Source organism: Piliocolobus tephrosceles, chromosome 4 (genome assembly GCF_002776525.5).
Source record: "Piliocolobus tephrosceles isolate RC106 chromosome 4, ASM277652v3, whole genome shotgun sequence".
NCBI lineage: Eukaryota > Metazoa > Chordata > Mammalia > Primates > Cercopithecidae > Piliocolobus > Piliocolobus tephrosceles.
In genome coordinates this window covers 30,206,181-30,220,016 of record NC_045437.1, presented here as the reverse complement: position 1 = coordinate 30,220,016, position 13,836 = coordinate 30,206,181, and positions in this window count along the sequence as shown.

The following is a 13,836-nucleotide window of genomic DNA, read 5'->3' as shown; positions in this document are numbered from 1 at the left end:
TTACTTTAGTACTTTGCCAATCAGTTTCTATAGCATGGAAATAATGATACTTGCTCTTTTGCTTTTCATAGTGATGATGTAGAGATTAAAGGGGAAACATTGTTGGTGGATTTGATCTTTGTGAATCAAAGCTGCCTTCACAGTGTAGCTCCCACGTGGACCTATTTTAAGTTTGAAATACTTCAGCCCAGTCCTTAGCTATCTAATGCCCTTTACAGTTTAAAAAGCCACTGGCTTTTGCTGCCAGTATAAAGAGCTGGTCAAAGCTCTTACATTTAAATGGCCACTATCCAGGGACAGGGAATTTCTATATCCTTATATGAAGCACCTTTGGCTCTCTGCCTTCAGTGGAGGACCATAAATGTCATCCACAGGGCCAGAATAGCCAGCCGTTTCACTTTCATGCAGTAAAGGACAGTGCTAGGGTTTTTCTTACAGTTTCTGATGCAGAGTTACTGCCACAGGACATACCTGTGTTCAGTCAAAAGCTAGTTCCCTGGTAGAGTCATTTCATTTGAAGATTCTGCTCCCACAGTATACAGAAAAGCGCTGCTGCTAAAGTGGAGGCTGATTGGAAGCCAACCACAGAAACCGGAAATGGCATGAGGGGCCTAGAGATCTGATGTTAGTTATAAAGCAGAACTTAGAAATGCAACAATCTGTCAAGAACTGTGAAGGGTTGGAGATCTTACACAAATTGCAAGTTAAAAAGCAAGCCTGCCACGGTTTCATGGGTGCAGGCAGAAGACACAGAGTCCTGGGTTGGAGACAAAAGACTTTGCCACTCACAGCCCAGCACACCAGGGAGTGGGAGCTTCATGTTTGCATCAGTTCCTCTTGTCCAGCAATCCCATCGGGATCCAGGTGGATTCTCTGAATGCAGTGGGTGATATGTCATGGCTGAGGCTTCCTGAGCTTAGGGAAACCCCAATCTTATGAAGGGAGGCAAACAAAGCTGCCCCTTTCCCTAGGGAAAGATACTATCTTTATTATTTTGGTCAGGAAACAAATCACCCTCTGCCCCAGTGGAGGCCTTCTCTCTATCTTTCAAAGTTGTTTGTTATCCAAACATTCTTGAAAAGATAGTCCGGAACAAAAGCTAACAATGCCTCTGCTCAATGGATTTATGTACAGAAATGTGAAAGACCCATGGAGAATTGTCACCCAAACTCTTGAGGCATTGCACTGGCTCTTCTACACCCTCAGTTGCCAATATTTTACCCTTTCTTGGGAGTATCAGCTTTCCACTGGTTGCAGTTATAGATAGATAAATAGGTAGAATATATCTCTATGTATCTATCTATAAATACAGATATATCTATATCTATCTTGTATACCATGCAGGTACACTTTGCCTGAATATGGATATAGATATTTTCTATCTATCTATAGATATATCTGTATCTATCTATCTATCTATCTATCTATCTATCTATCTATCTATCTATCTATATATCTATATATATATATATATATATATTCAAGCAAGTGCCCTGCACGGTATACAAGTTTTTTACAAATGATTTCAAACAGTTAATCAGAAGTCTCCTGTTCTGAAGACTGTGTAAGTCGCTATTTTCCCCTCAGGATTTCTGTTCTACTCAACCATCAATCACTCAATGGGAAACTGTGCAAAGGTGGCATATCAGATAAATTCATTAACCAGTTTAATCCACTTACATGCACACTAAGAATTGCAGGAGGATATTTTATTGTATTTCCAACCAAGAGAAGCTATTTAAATAATAAATTGCATCTGTCACTTTATTCAGATTTTTGTATTTACCTTTTTTGGATCAATGTTGTTAGACTATTGGTCTCAGGTTTTCTTTTACATCAGAGTCTCTTGGTGATTTAAAACAATTATATTCAAGTTCTTTGGCCACTCTCTCAGAGGTTCTTATTCAAGAGAGTTAGTATTTCTGGAACACTTAATTTGAAAGTCTTCTAAATTAAATGATTATAAGGGGTAGCTGGGAGTGGGTACTTTCAGATTTTAACTATATTTTCACAGTTATTAACACTGTTATTTATGACTTAAGAAGAAAACATTTAACAACCAAAATGTAAGGAGCTGAGGAACATTCTAATCACAATCGTGTCGTTTGAACTGGGAAGACAATACAGTTTCAGGAAAAGTAAGGGAATAAATTATTTTACACTTTAAGCATCTCTGATGCTTTGAGAAAAGCTTCTGGTCGAAGAATCATTAGAATGTTGATTGGAAACTTGTGAGAGACCTTTGAAGAGAGGGCAAAATAAGCTGTGCCTGGACTTTCCACCCACAGGAAAGGTAAAAACTAAAGAACTCTCTGGGAGTAAAAGGAGACATGATTTGGTATATGGGCCTCTTGACATTTATTTGAGCACCTAGGTGTCATCATATTTTCTAGAGTTTTCTGTATGTTTTTCTAGGAAAGAAATATCCAAGGAAGTCATTAATATGTGAGGTTTTTAAAAAATTTGAAATGGAAGCAAGAGTAAGTGAGAAAAAGAGAATAAGAGTGATAGAGAAAGAAACAGAGAGAGAGAGAGAGACCAAGAAAGAGAAAGAAAAAGTAGGTTTTCTGCATAAATGAGGAAATAGTGTGCACACTTTGAATTTTAAAACATTAACCCTGAAAGTAGTATGTTGAATGGAAAGAATTTGGGCACCTTCAAATTATTGTAGTTTTTTTTTTTTTTGTCTTCAGACTCAACATTTTACTTTCACAAATTTCTTCTTTGATGTCACATCTCCTAATATTTGAAGAACCAGTGATTCAAAATAAGGAAAGAAATGTCAAATCATGCTTTGAGCAGAGCACAGGCAGCACAAAATCTTGGGATTTATTTCTGACTCCCCAAGTGACTTTCAATGCAGTGGCGCTTGCTACTGTGAAATCTCTCTGAAGATTGCCAGCGCAAAATGTGGGTGGATTCACAGAGTTTTGTAGGGGTAATTCATGTTTGTAAATACTCCAAGACCCTTGACCTAAAGATGCTATTGAGGAACAAAGTACTGTTTTCAAGTGACTGCACATCTTGTACCCATGAACTCTACAGGCTAAAGTCGTTTGTGTAGTACACTTAACACTTCTTGTGTTTGATTTTACTGACTGCTAGACATAAAAGAAATACGGAGGATATAAAGAATTTTTTTTTTTTTTTTTGTATTAAGAACTTCCTGCCCCTGCCCCATAGCAAATTTCACACTGAATTTAAGGGCATTCTTTTTGTTCTATTTAGTGTTTCTTAATTTTCTAAGAATCCAAACAGATACATGCAACTAAACGGTTTTACGGATCTTTAGATCTAATGGCAAATTAAGAACAAAGGTTGATACCTTAGGGATATCCTCAGGTAACTTTGGAGACAGGTAAGGCCACCCAGGAGGTTCCCACCTCAATCATGCACAGGCAGCGTGTCTTTCTCTTGCACTGAAACCTGCTGAAATGAAAGGCGGGGCTGCCCTGCAGTAGCCCTGGAAGGGTGTTGCATGCTCCTGCATCCCAGTCTCCCTTCAATATGACGGTTTCAAAAGTGTCCTCATCTGCACAATTTTGCAAATTGTGAGAAGTGTGGCTGAGTGGCTTTCACATGGCGGCTGAAGAGGAGGAGAACATGTGTTGAAACTGTCACCAATTTAAGCTTGCTTTTGCTTTAGGGTGTCTTACACACTGGTGGAGAAGCGGGGGAGGGTGTTGAACACACCCACTTCAGTAGGTATTGAATTGCCTGTATAATTACCTTTCTCCACATTTGTCTCAAATTCGCTGAGAGAAACCTTACTCGCCAGCTTTTTAGAATATACTGAGTGTGTTTTATGATTTTTTTTCCAACCTCTTTCAGGTACTATGGTTAGTTATTTGCTCTACCTCACAAGCATTTGATTAGCCTGTATAAATGTCAGCCTGAGTGAATGGTTTCACTTTATGTAGTGTCTGGAAGTCTAACTAATGGTACCATTATAAAGTGAGGAAAGGAAACAACTATAAGAATCACAGTCCTTCCTGGAAATTGTCTTGTTCCTTCTGATTTGTGAAGTCTACCAACTGTTAAGAGTTCCTTGATTGAGCCTAATAGTCTTTGAACACAGGGATGGAGTTGAGTTTCAATGCAACTGAGTCACAAACTATACAGTATTTTGTAGATTCACATCGATTGACAGGCCAGCAAATGAGGACAGGCAAAAAAATCTCACATCCGCAAGGTATCTCTTAGGCTCATCTACCTCAAGTGTTTTATATCAATGTTAGCATATTTGTCCCAGTTCCCTGGAGAAAGTCCTTGTGAGGAATTATAACTCAATTTTTTAGTACCATCTCTGAATCACATCAGTCGCTGTTTTCTGTCAATTATGCACAGCACAGGCTTCTCTTTGCTAGTCTCCTACTTCTTTGGCTTTTATCTTCTCGGTTGCTACCAGTTTTCTTCCTACAACTTTGCCAGTTTTTTCTTAGTCTCCTTCCTCACCTCCCCTTCTTCCTCTAATCCTTTAGCTGCTGTTATTCCCAGAAATTTACCTTCTGCCCACTGCCCTCCTCAGGCTATATTCTTTCCTTTAGAAATCTCATCTTACCCTCATTTTATCATTACCTAAATGCTGATGATTGCCAAATGTATACATTTTACCTGGACTGTCCTAGAGATGTTTGGATTTATGCAATCTGCCCCACCTACCCATTTGAGTTTCACAGGCACCTCAGATTAACCATGTTCATAACTGAATCCATTGTCCTGCCCTCCTTTGAATCATCCTCTCCAATTCCAAATGACCATTACTGACACACCACCCATTGAGCTGGCTGACAGACAGAATATTAGCAATTATCTCAGATGTTTTCTTTCTTACTTTTTCCATCCAATCAGCCCTACAACCCAATCAGTCTCTTCTATTTTCACTCTCAAATATTTCTAGAGTCTCTTGTTATTTTTTCATCACTTCCACTGCTGCACAGCTCTAATGCTCCTTTCTCGTTGGAATTCTTCTAACAGTATCCTAACTAGATTCCTTTTTTCCAGTTTCATCTTGTCCTAATTTATGCCTGACTGATGCTTCTAAAACACAAATCTGACAATACTGCTCTTAGAATGGTATTCTTATATCTGAAAAATCAATATCAAGCCCTGTAATATGACCCAAGGGACTGCCCTTGTCCTCTGTTTTGTATCATAAAGTCCTCCTGCTTCAGACTGACCCCTCCTTCCTGACATTAGTAACTTTTACTCAACCTTCAAGACTCAGTTCAAAGCATAACCCACTCAAGTGACCTTCCTTTTCCCACTTAGGCTTGGCTAAGTGTCTCTTCTCCAAAGCTACTTATAGACAACATTGTCACTGCTAGCTTGCTGAAGAATGAGGTTCAACATTCTTCAAGATCCTAAGCAGCAGAGTCCTTGCATCCTTGTACCCCTAGAGCCCCGTGCAGTGCCCAGATTATACTTGGTGCTCAACAAATGTTAATCTGACCTAGAACATTCCAAATTCTTATGATTTCAAAGATTACCTCAATAGCTTCATAATTCATCTCCTTGTCTCCAAGGCATTCTTGCCACAATCCATCTTACAACGCAGGTGATAGATGAATAAAGCACTGTTCTTATGGTTTTCCTTCCTACTTAAAAATCTACGAAAGTTTCACAATGCTTTATGAAGATTTAGAATCAAATTTATCTATCTTTCCTCACATGAGTGGTTCTACCTTACCTATTCAAATGCATCTGCTGCTGTTCAATTCAGATGCTCTTCTCAGCATCTGAGTTCTTCTCCTTTGTTACCATCCAGTATAGTTCAATAATTGTCAACCTTCACCTTTACATAGGTTTTAAGGATTTACAAAGGACTTTCACAATGCATGCTCATTCCTTCCTCCAGTAATTTTTGCTCTTTTTCATGAGGGAGTATTTCACCTTTTGGGTGTCCTATTTGAAATTCTATTTTCTCGAATAGAATCACGGTCCAAATCACAATGATGACTTCTATGACAACTTCAACAACAAAATCAGTTCATAGCAGTCTTTTCCACAATTTATATTTTTCTAATAGAAAAACAATGTTTTCTTTTTTAACTATACTATTTCTCCCACTCTAGATATCTTCCCCCTTCCAAGCTTTTTATTTTTATTTTCAAAGCTGAACATTTTATCTTTCCAACTAGCATCAAAGTTTCCCAAAGGTAGTGGCTAAAAAGTCTTTCTGTATTTTCATACATCATGTTTGGAATAGAATAGATTCTCTTCGTGGGTGGCATGTACTAAGATTTTTCTTCCCTTTCTGTGAAGTAAATTTATTTTCTCGTCGCACTTAAATTCATTCCTGAAAGATGTTTGATAACGTCCATAAGCTTATTTTTAGTTCTTGTAATATTTTTGGAGAGTCAAATTTTCAGAAAAATTATTTTTTGACGTCATGACATTGATCTTAAGGCAATCCTTAAAAAATGATATAATATAATTGTATCAATATGACAGCAATTATATAAACTAGGTCTGAAATAAAGGAGAGGTTGAGTTGTTTTTGCTTTATAATCCAGTTGAAGTAAGGTAATAGAAACACATTATCTGGAAAAAAAGGATGTTAGTTTACGGTTTTATTTTCCTTTGGTTGCCTACCAGGAATTTCTTTTTATTTTTTTACACACATTAACAATTTTACATAGAAATAACAAATGCCTATGCCACGGACACTAGGTTTTTGCCTAAAAAAAGTAAAGGATTTTTTAAAGCGAATAATGTTGGCAAAAACAATGATAGTAATGCAAAGATAAAGTATCATGTTCTGTGTAATGAGATCTACTGTTTAGCTAACAACCACTTTTTCACATGTTATAATTGGGTAGGATTTATAGTTCAGGTTAGAGCTTCACAAGCAAGCAAATTTTGGAGATTTTTAAAATATAAATTCGGTGATAACAATAAATCCCCCAGGGGAGCCCAGCATTATTTACAAAGTCAATTGGGCTGCGACAGCAATCCTTCTTTTTATCTTTTCTATAGCTCTAATTCTATTTTCCAGCTTTTTTCAGAGCTCTAAAACCTATAACTTAAACAGCATATATCAGACACACTAAAGTCTGCTCTTCCCATCAGGGGACTTGTGCAATTGACTTGCTGTCCTGGTGAGAAGATGAGCAAATTGGTATGGGGCAAAAGGTCAATCTGCATTCATGGTGTGCTAATGTCTTTGTAGATGAAAAAATTATAATAACCCTCTTGGATATACCGTACTGTATCTTTTTTTTTTTTTAATAAAGCATGTGTAAATTCTTTAAAGATATTTAAAATGAAATTGAACCGGTAATTTTATCATGGTACTACTTACTGATGGCCTTCTGTCTCTCTTGGTCTCTGCTATAGTGACCTGAATGACCAATTTGGGAGGCACTTTCATGGGAAACAACGTTGTCTTGGAACTCTCAATTCAGACAAGGCCATTGTCAGGCAGGCATCCAGTAACCTTTATCCTTTTCATTTATTAATCCCATATCCAATGGGTGGTAATTTAATAAGAGTTGCCAACTATTATTTAATTTTTAATGAGCCCAACATATCTGAGTCTCAAAACATTAAATCTCAGTATTTGTTTCAATGTTCTGTGTCTTACAGTATTGAGAAGATATTTCTGGTAAAATCAATTAATTAAAAGTCAGTCACGAGGGATCTGTCATTCTGAGTCTTGAGCCAACATGTGCCATATAAACACGATTAATAAAGAAAACCACCCTGGAGAAAAGAGGTCAATTGCTGCATCATGACACTAAAAATTGGAATGTGACATGTCAACAACTTTAATTGAGTTAAGTGTTCCATGAAAAGAATAAAATAAGTCAAAATGAGAAACAAGCTTCTTCATTATTTCCAAAATTGTTGATGCAGGAATTTTTTTTTTTTTAACGTGGGAGAATTTCGCATCTCTGAAATAACATCAAAGTGTCAGTTGATCTCTCTGAAAAAGAATATTAAACACCTCCATCAATAGAAAGGCTAAAACTTGATGAGATATTTATAGGATCTTCAGTAATTCCTGCTCTTTTTAATTTTGAAAAGGTTAATAATAATAAATTCAACAAGAGAATTTTAGAAGGTATAATTATTTATAAATCCTAAAAAGGATTTTTTCAAAAAGTGTGGGCTACTTTGCCTTTTATTAATCTGTTTCCCAACCATCTTTCTCCACTTATTAAAAATGTAACTTTTTATTTAAAATAAACTACACATTTGCATAGCATAAGATGTGTAGAACTTAAGCGTTCCAGTTTGATGGGTTTTGACAGTTGCATACGCTTGTAGAAAGAGGATGCTTCACCATCCCAGAAAGTTTCCTCAGGATCCTTTTTAAGTAATCCCCTTTCTACCAGTAGGTACAACTACTTTCTTATTTCTACCACCAAAGATGAATTTTATCTGATTTAGAATTTCAATCAAATGGAATTGTACAATATGTACTTAAAACAATGTTCTTGAGATTCACCAGTGTGTCTGTAGAAATAGTCTGTATCAGTACTTTGTTCATTTTTATTGCTGATTAGTATTCCAGTGTGTGGAAATAGCACAATTTGTTTTTCTGTTTTCATGTTGATAGACATTTGGATTGTTTCCAATTTTTGTCTCACAGCTTCAGAAGCTGCTCTGTTAAATTTCACTTCATAGACATGCATGACCTTTTACCCTGCTGCTCTCCCACATGAGCAGCCAATGCTGTTTCTTGATTCGGCTGAAGAGGTTGGGTAATTTTAAATGAGTAATGGAAACAAGACATGTTTAGCATTGATGAAGAATTTAACTATGGCTGTTAATGCTTTAGAACCATTGTACTTTCTTTAAAAGAAACATAATTTATTAGAGTTCCTGTTGAACATACGTGACAAATTATAAACATAGTGTATAAGCTGTTGTAGTTTATGTAAATGATAGATATTTGTATAATACTTAAAAAATACTTGTTCTATGCAATAAAATGTCTTTATTTTACTTTAAAAAATTAGAAGTTTCCTATCCAGTATTGTGCTTTAGTCTTTCTTTGTTTTAGAAGTTTAGGTAATCAAAGTATGCAAAGATACGGATTTGTGTGCATATATTTTTAGCTGTCAAGAAAATGCATGTTCTAAAATGCCATAATTATGTATAGAGCAATACCTCTGTCCAAAAGACTATAATTATTTAGAATAAAGTGGGCATACTGTTAGCATAATTTACCTCATTGTTCAAAATAGCCATAGAAATGGTCCTACTTCAGGTGATTGACAACTGTTAAAAGTCTCAAGGTATGGGCCCAAATAGCAAATTAAAGGCATGCCTTCACATGTTCTTTAGCATGTCATTTTGCTGCATCTGTTTTACATTATGATTTTGATATGAAATTAAGTTTTCCACAATGGATGATGTTTTTTCTTTTCCTCTCTGAATTGTTAGCTCCTTGTGAACAGGGTTTATAGTTTATTCACTTCTTTGCCTTTGAACCCCAATGTCCAGCCCAGTGCCAGAACATAGGAAATAAACATTGGAAGGATGATTGAATACTTATGTATACCACGACCAAAAGTGATTGATATGTGTCCCGTTTAGTACTGCATCAAATATCATGTCAGTCAAAATGATCAAAGGAACAAGAAATATTTTCTTGATTTTTGATAATTTATTTTAAATAATTCTCCTTCAATTCTTACTACTGAGAAAGGCAGATTGTTGCTATTTACTATTTGGGTAATGCTTTCCATTTTCCTAGTGTGAAGCATATTTCTGTATTTTTTTTTTTTTCTGATAAAAATAATTTCCGGAGCCTAGAGCCTGTGGAACAATCTACACCAATGATGCTGACAGTGGTTTCCATCTGGAAGAGTTGGCCATACCTCTTGTCTACACTTCCTACACTTCCTTGGCTCTCATTCATTCTCCAACCCTTTTTAATCTGCTTTGGACCATAACAGTTCCACAAAATGTTGCCAAATCCAACAGATATTTCACTCCATCTTGCTCAAACTAGTAATGTTGACACAGTTGGTCACTTCCTCCCTCCTTAAACATGCTCCTTTCCTGGGACTCTTCTGGTTAACCTCCTGCCTGTGGTACATTTCTTGGTCTTCTTTTTGCTTCCTCCTACTCGATGAGCATCAAAATCTTCCTATGACACACCTGGGCCTTTCCCTCTTTCTCTGCTCTTTCCTTAGATGACTGTGGCCATCTGCATGGGTTTCCATTCCTCATGTAAAGTCACTTCTCATGTGGCATCTCCAGCACAGACCTCTTCCCTGGGCTCTGTGCTTGCCTATGCAATTGGCTACCTAACATGTCTTTTTAGATGTCTCACAGGCATCTCAAACTAAACAAGAATTGCAAAAGAGAAGTCTTGATTTGTCAGCCAATGTGTATTTTACTAGTCTATGCAGTAAGTGGAAACTCCATCTACCTACTTTTTCAAACCAGATCTTAGGAGTCATGGTGGGCTGTGCTTTCCTCCCACTCTTTCAACTCATCAGCAAATAATGTTAGTTCTGCTTTCAAAATACACCTTGCAATTGTCTGCTTCTTCCCACTTTTTTTCTGTTCCTACCTTGTTGGAGCTGCCCTCCTCTATCCTGTGGACTATCCAGTTGCCCCAAACAGGTTCCCATTCCTTCTTTTCCTCCTTTAAATCCAGTCTCCACATAGCAGCATGAAGAGTGAAATTCATAAAGTACAAACCATAATATGTTAAGACATCATTTAAAGTCCTTTAATGATTTCTCAATGCACAGAGAAAAAGTCTAAACTTGTTACACAGTCTATAAAGCCAGACAAAATCTGGTTTCAATTTGTTTCTCTAATTTAAGGTTTTGATGCTATTCCATGTGTGCAGATCTTCAGAATTTTTGAAAACACACCAAATTGTTTCCTATATTGTGGTCTCCTTGCCACAGAAGGAGAATAGTGCAGTGCTCAAATGCCTGTACTCTGCAGATAGGCTTTGTATTCTGACCATATCACTTGCCAGCTCGGAGGCTTTGGGCAAACTACCTAAGCTCTCTGTGCCTATATTCATTTTCTCATACACATGAAAAATAAGTTTCAACATTACAGGGTTGCTCTGAGAATGGAATGCAAAATGTTTAGAAGACTGACCAGCAAATCCTAAGTGTTCAGTAAGAATTAGCTATTAGTATTAGTTACTATAGTGTAGTCTAGCACTCACTGTCCTTGACATCCTCTCCTTGAATAGGCATCTTCTGCCTATCCTTCAGATCTCATCTGAAGCATCTCTTGCCCCAAAGAGGCCTTTCATCATACATGTAATTCAGTGCCTGACACATAGTAGTGGCTTAAGTATTTTATGAGCAAATCAGTAAATGAAATTCTAGCAGCTGAGAATATATAGCAACTTCCCAGCCATACTGGTAGTCATATATATTTGCTGTCTTTTCTTGGTGACAGATCCAACACTGGAGTAGACATGAGAAAGAAGAGGGAAGTTCTTCATGCATCCTAAATTGAGAAAACCTATGATTTGAAAGCCCTCTTGATTTCTGTCTGGTTACAATAAATAGATACATCTCAGTACCCATATCAGTAGAAAGAGGAAGTTTGTCTTTATACTTCAACATAAACTTATATAACTTTTATCTAGCTTTATAATTCTCATGTATATGAGTATATATTTCATTAGATAATTAGTTCTCAGCTACTACTAGAGATAATTGTTCTCTCTTAAACTGAAAAAATATAATTAAACAATATATTTTTAATACTTCCTCAATTATCCCATGAGGAGAGTTACACAAGGAGCAACTGAAAGAAATCAAGTGAAGAAAATCCATTTCCTTAAAATTTCTGTTTTTTGTTGTTGTTTCTTTATTATTTGTTTGTTTTTTATAGGTACTCTAGTTTTACATCTTAAGTCCTTAGGAGAAGAAAAAGGATTTTCTAATTCAAGCCACTTTGTAGTGACTGGTAATTTGACTGTCATTTTGTATGACTCAAATAAAAAGGATAGCCAATCCCATATAAGATCATACCATATATTTATCCTATCAATACAGACATTTTAAATTGAGTTAAATATGTTCTCTTTAAAACAAATAAATTTATTCATGTAAGTATAACATACATGGAGGAAAGTTTACAAATGTCAAATGTACATCTTGGTGAAGTTTCACAATGTGTATATCATCCAGATTAATAAGTAGAGTATCACTGAGATCTCACCTCTCTTACCTACCTCTAAAGTCAGTTACTCCCCCTTCCCACAGGTAAGCACCATCCTGATTTCTCATATTGCAGACAAGTTTTCCAGACTTTTGAATTTTATGTACTTTTTGGATCTGGTTTCTTTTGCCCAACATTTTCTTTATGAGATTAACCTACATTGTTTCTAGAAATAGCTATTCCTTTTAAATTATGTATATGTTTCCATTTTAGAGATTTAGCTTATTTTACAAATATCATAGCTATACTATAATGTATTTATTTTGCTATTGATGAAAAATTTCATTTAGTTTTTGGCCACTGTGAATAATGCCTTACAAATATCTACATTTGGGGAGGTTCCAAGATGGCTGAATAGGAACAGCTCCAGTCTACAGCTCCCAGCATGAGCGATGCAGAAGGCAGGTGATTTCTGCATTTCCAACTGAGGTACCAGGTTCAGCTCACTGGGGCTTGTTGGACAGTGGGTGCAGGACAATGAGTGCAGCCCAGGGACTGTGAGTGGAAGCAGGGCGAGGCATTGCCTCACCCCGGAAGCTCAAGGAGTCGGGAAATTCCCTTTCCTAGCCAAGGGAAGCTGGGACAGAGGGCACCTGGAAAATCGAGTCACTCCCACTCTAATACTATGTTTTTCCAATGGTCTTAGCAAAGGGCACACCAGGAGATTATATCCCCTGCCTGACTTGGAGGGTCCCATGCCCACGGAGCCTTGCTCACTGCTAGCACAGCAGTCTGAGATCCAACTGCAAGGCAGCAGCAAGGCTAGGGGAGGGGAACCCGCCATTGCTGAGGCTTGAGTAGGTAAACAAAGCCGCCTGGAAGCTGGAATTGGGTGGAGCCCACACAGCTCAAGGAGGCCTGCCTGCCTCTGTAGACTCCACCTCTGGGGGCAGGGCATAGCTGAACGAAAGACAGCAGAAACTTCTGCAGACTTAAACGTCCCTGTCTGACAGCTCTGAAGAGAGTAGTGGTTCTTCCAGCACAGAGTTTGAGATCTGAGAATGGACAGACTGCCTCCTCAAGTGGGTCCCTGACCCCTGAGTAGCCAAACTGGAAGGCACTTCCCAGTAGGGGCCGACTGAAACCTCATACAGCCTGGTGCCTCTCTGAGACGAAGCTTCCAGAGGAATGATCAGGCAGCAACATTTGCTATTCTGCAATATTTGTGGTTCTGCAGCCTCTGCTGGTGATACCTAGGCAAATGGTCTGGAGTGTACCTCCAGCAAACTGCAACAGACCTGCAGCTAAGGGTCCTGACTGTTAGAAGGAAAACTAACAAACAGAAAGGACATCCACACCAAAACCCCATCTGTATGTCACCATCATCAAAGACCAAAGGTAGATAAAACCACAAAGATGGGGAGAAATCAGAGCAGAAAAGCTGAAAATTCTAAAAATCAGAGCACCTCTGATACTGGTAGTTAACAAGGATACCCAGGAATTGAACTCAGGTCTGCACCAAGCAGACCTAATGGACATCTATAAAACTTTCCACCCCAATCAACAGGATATACATTCTTCTCAGCATCACATCATACTTATTCCAAAATTGACCACACAGTTGGATGTACAGCATTCCTCAGCAAATGTAAAGGAACAGAAATTATAACAAACTGTCTCTCAGACCGCAGTGCAATCTTACTAGAACTCAGGATTAAGAAACTTACTCAAAACTGC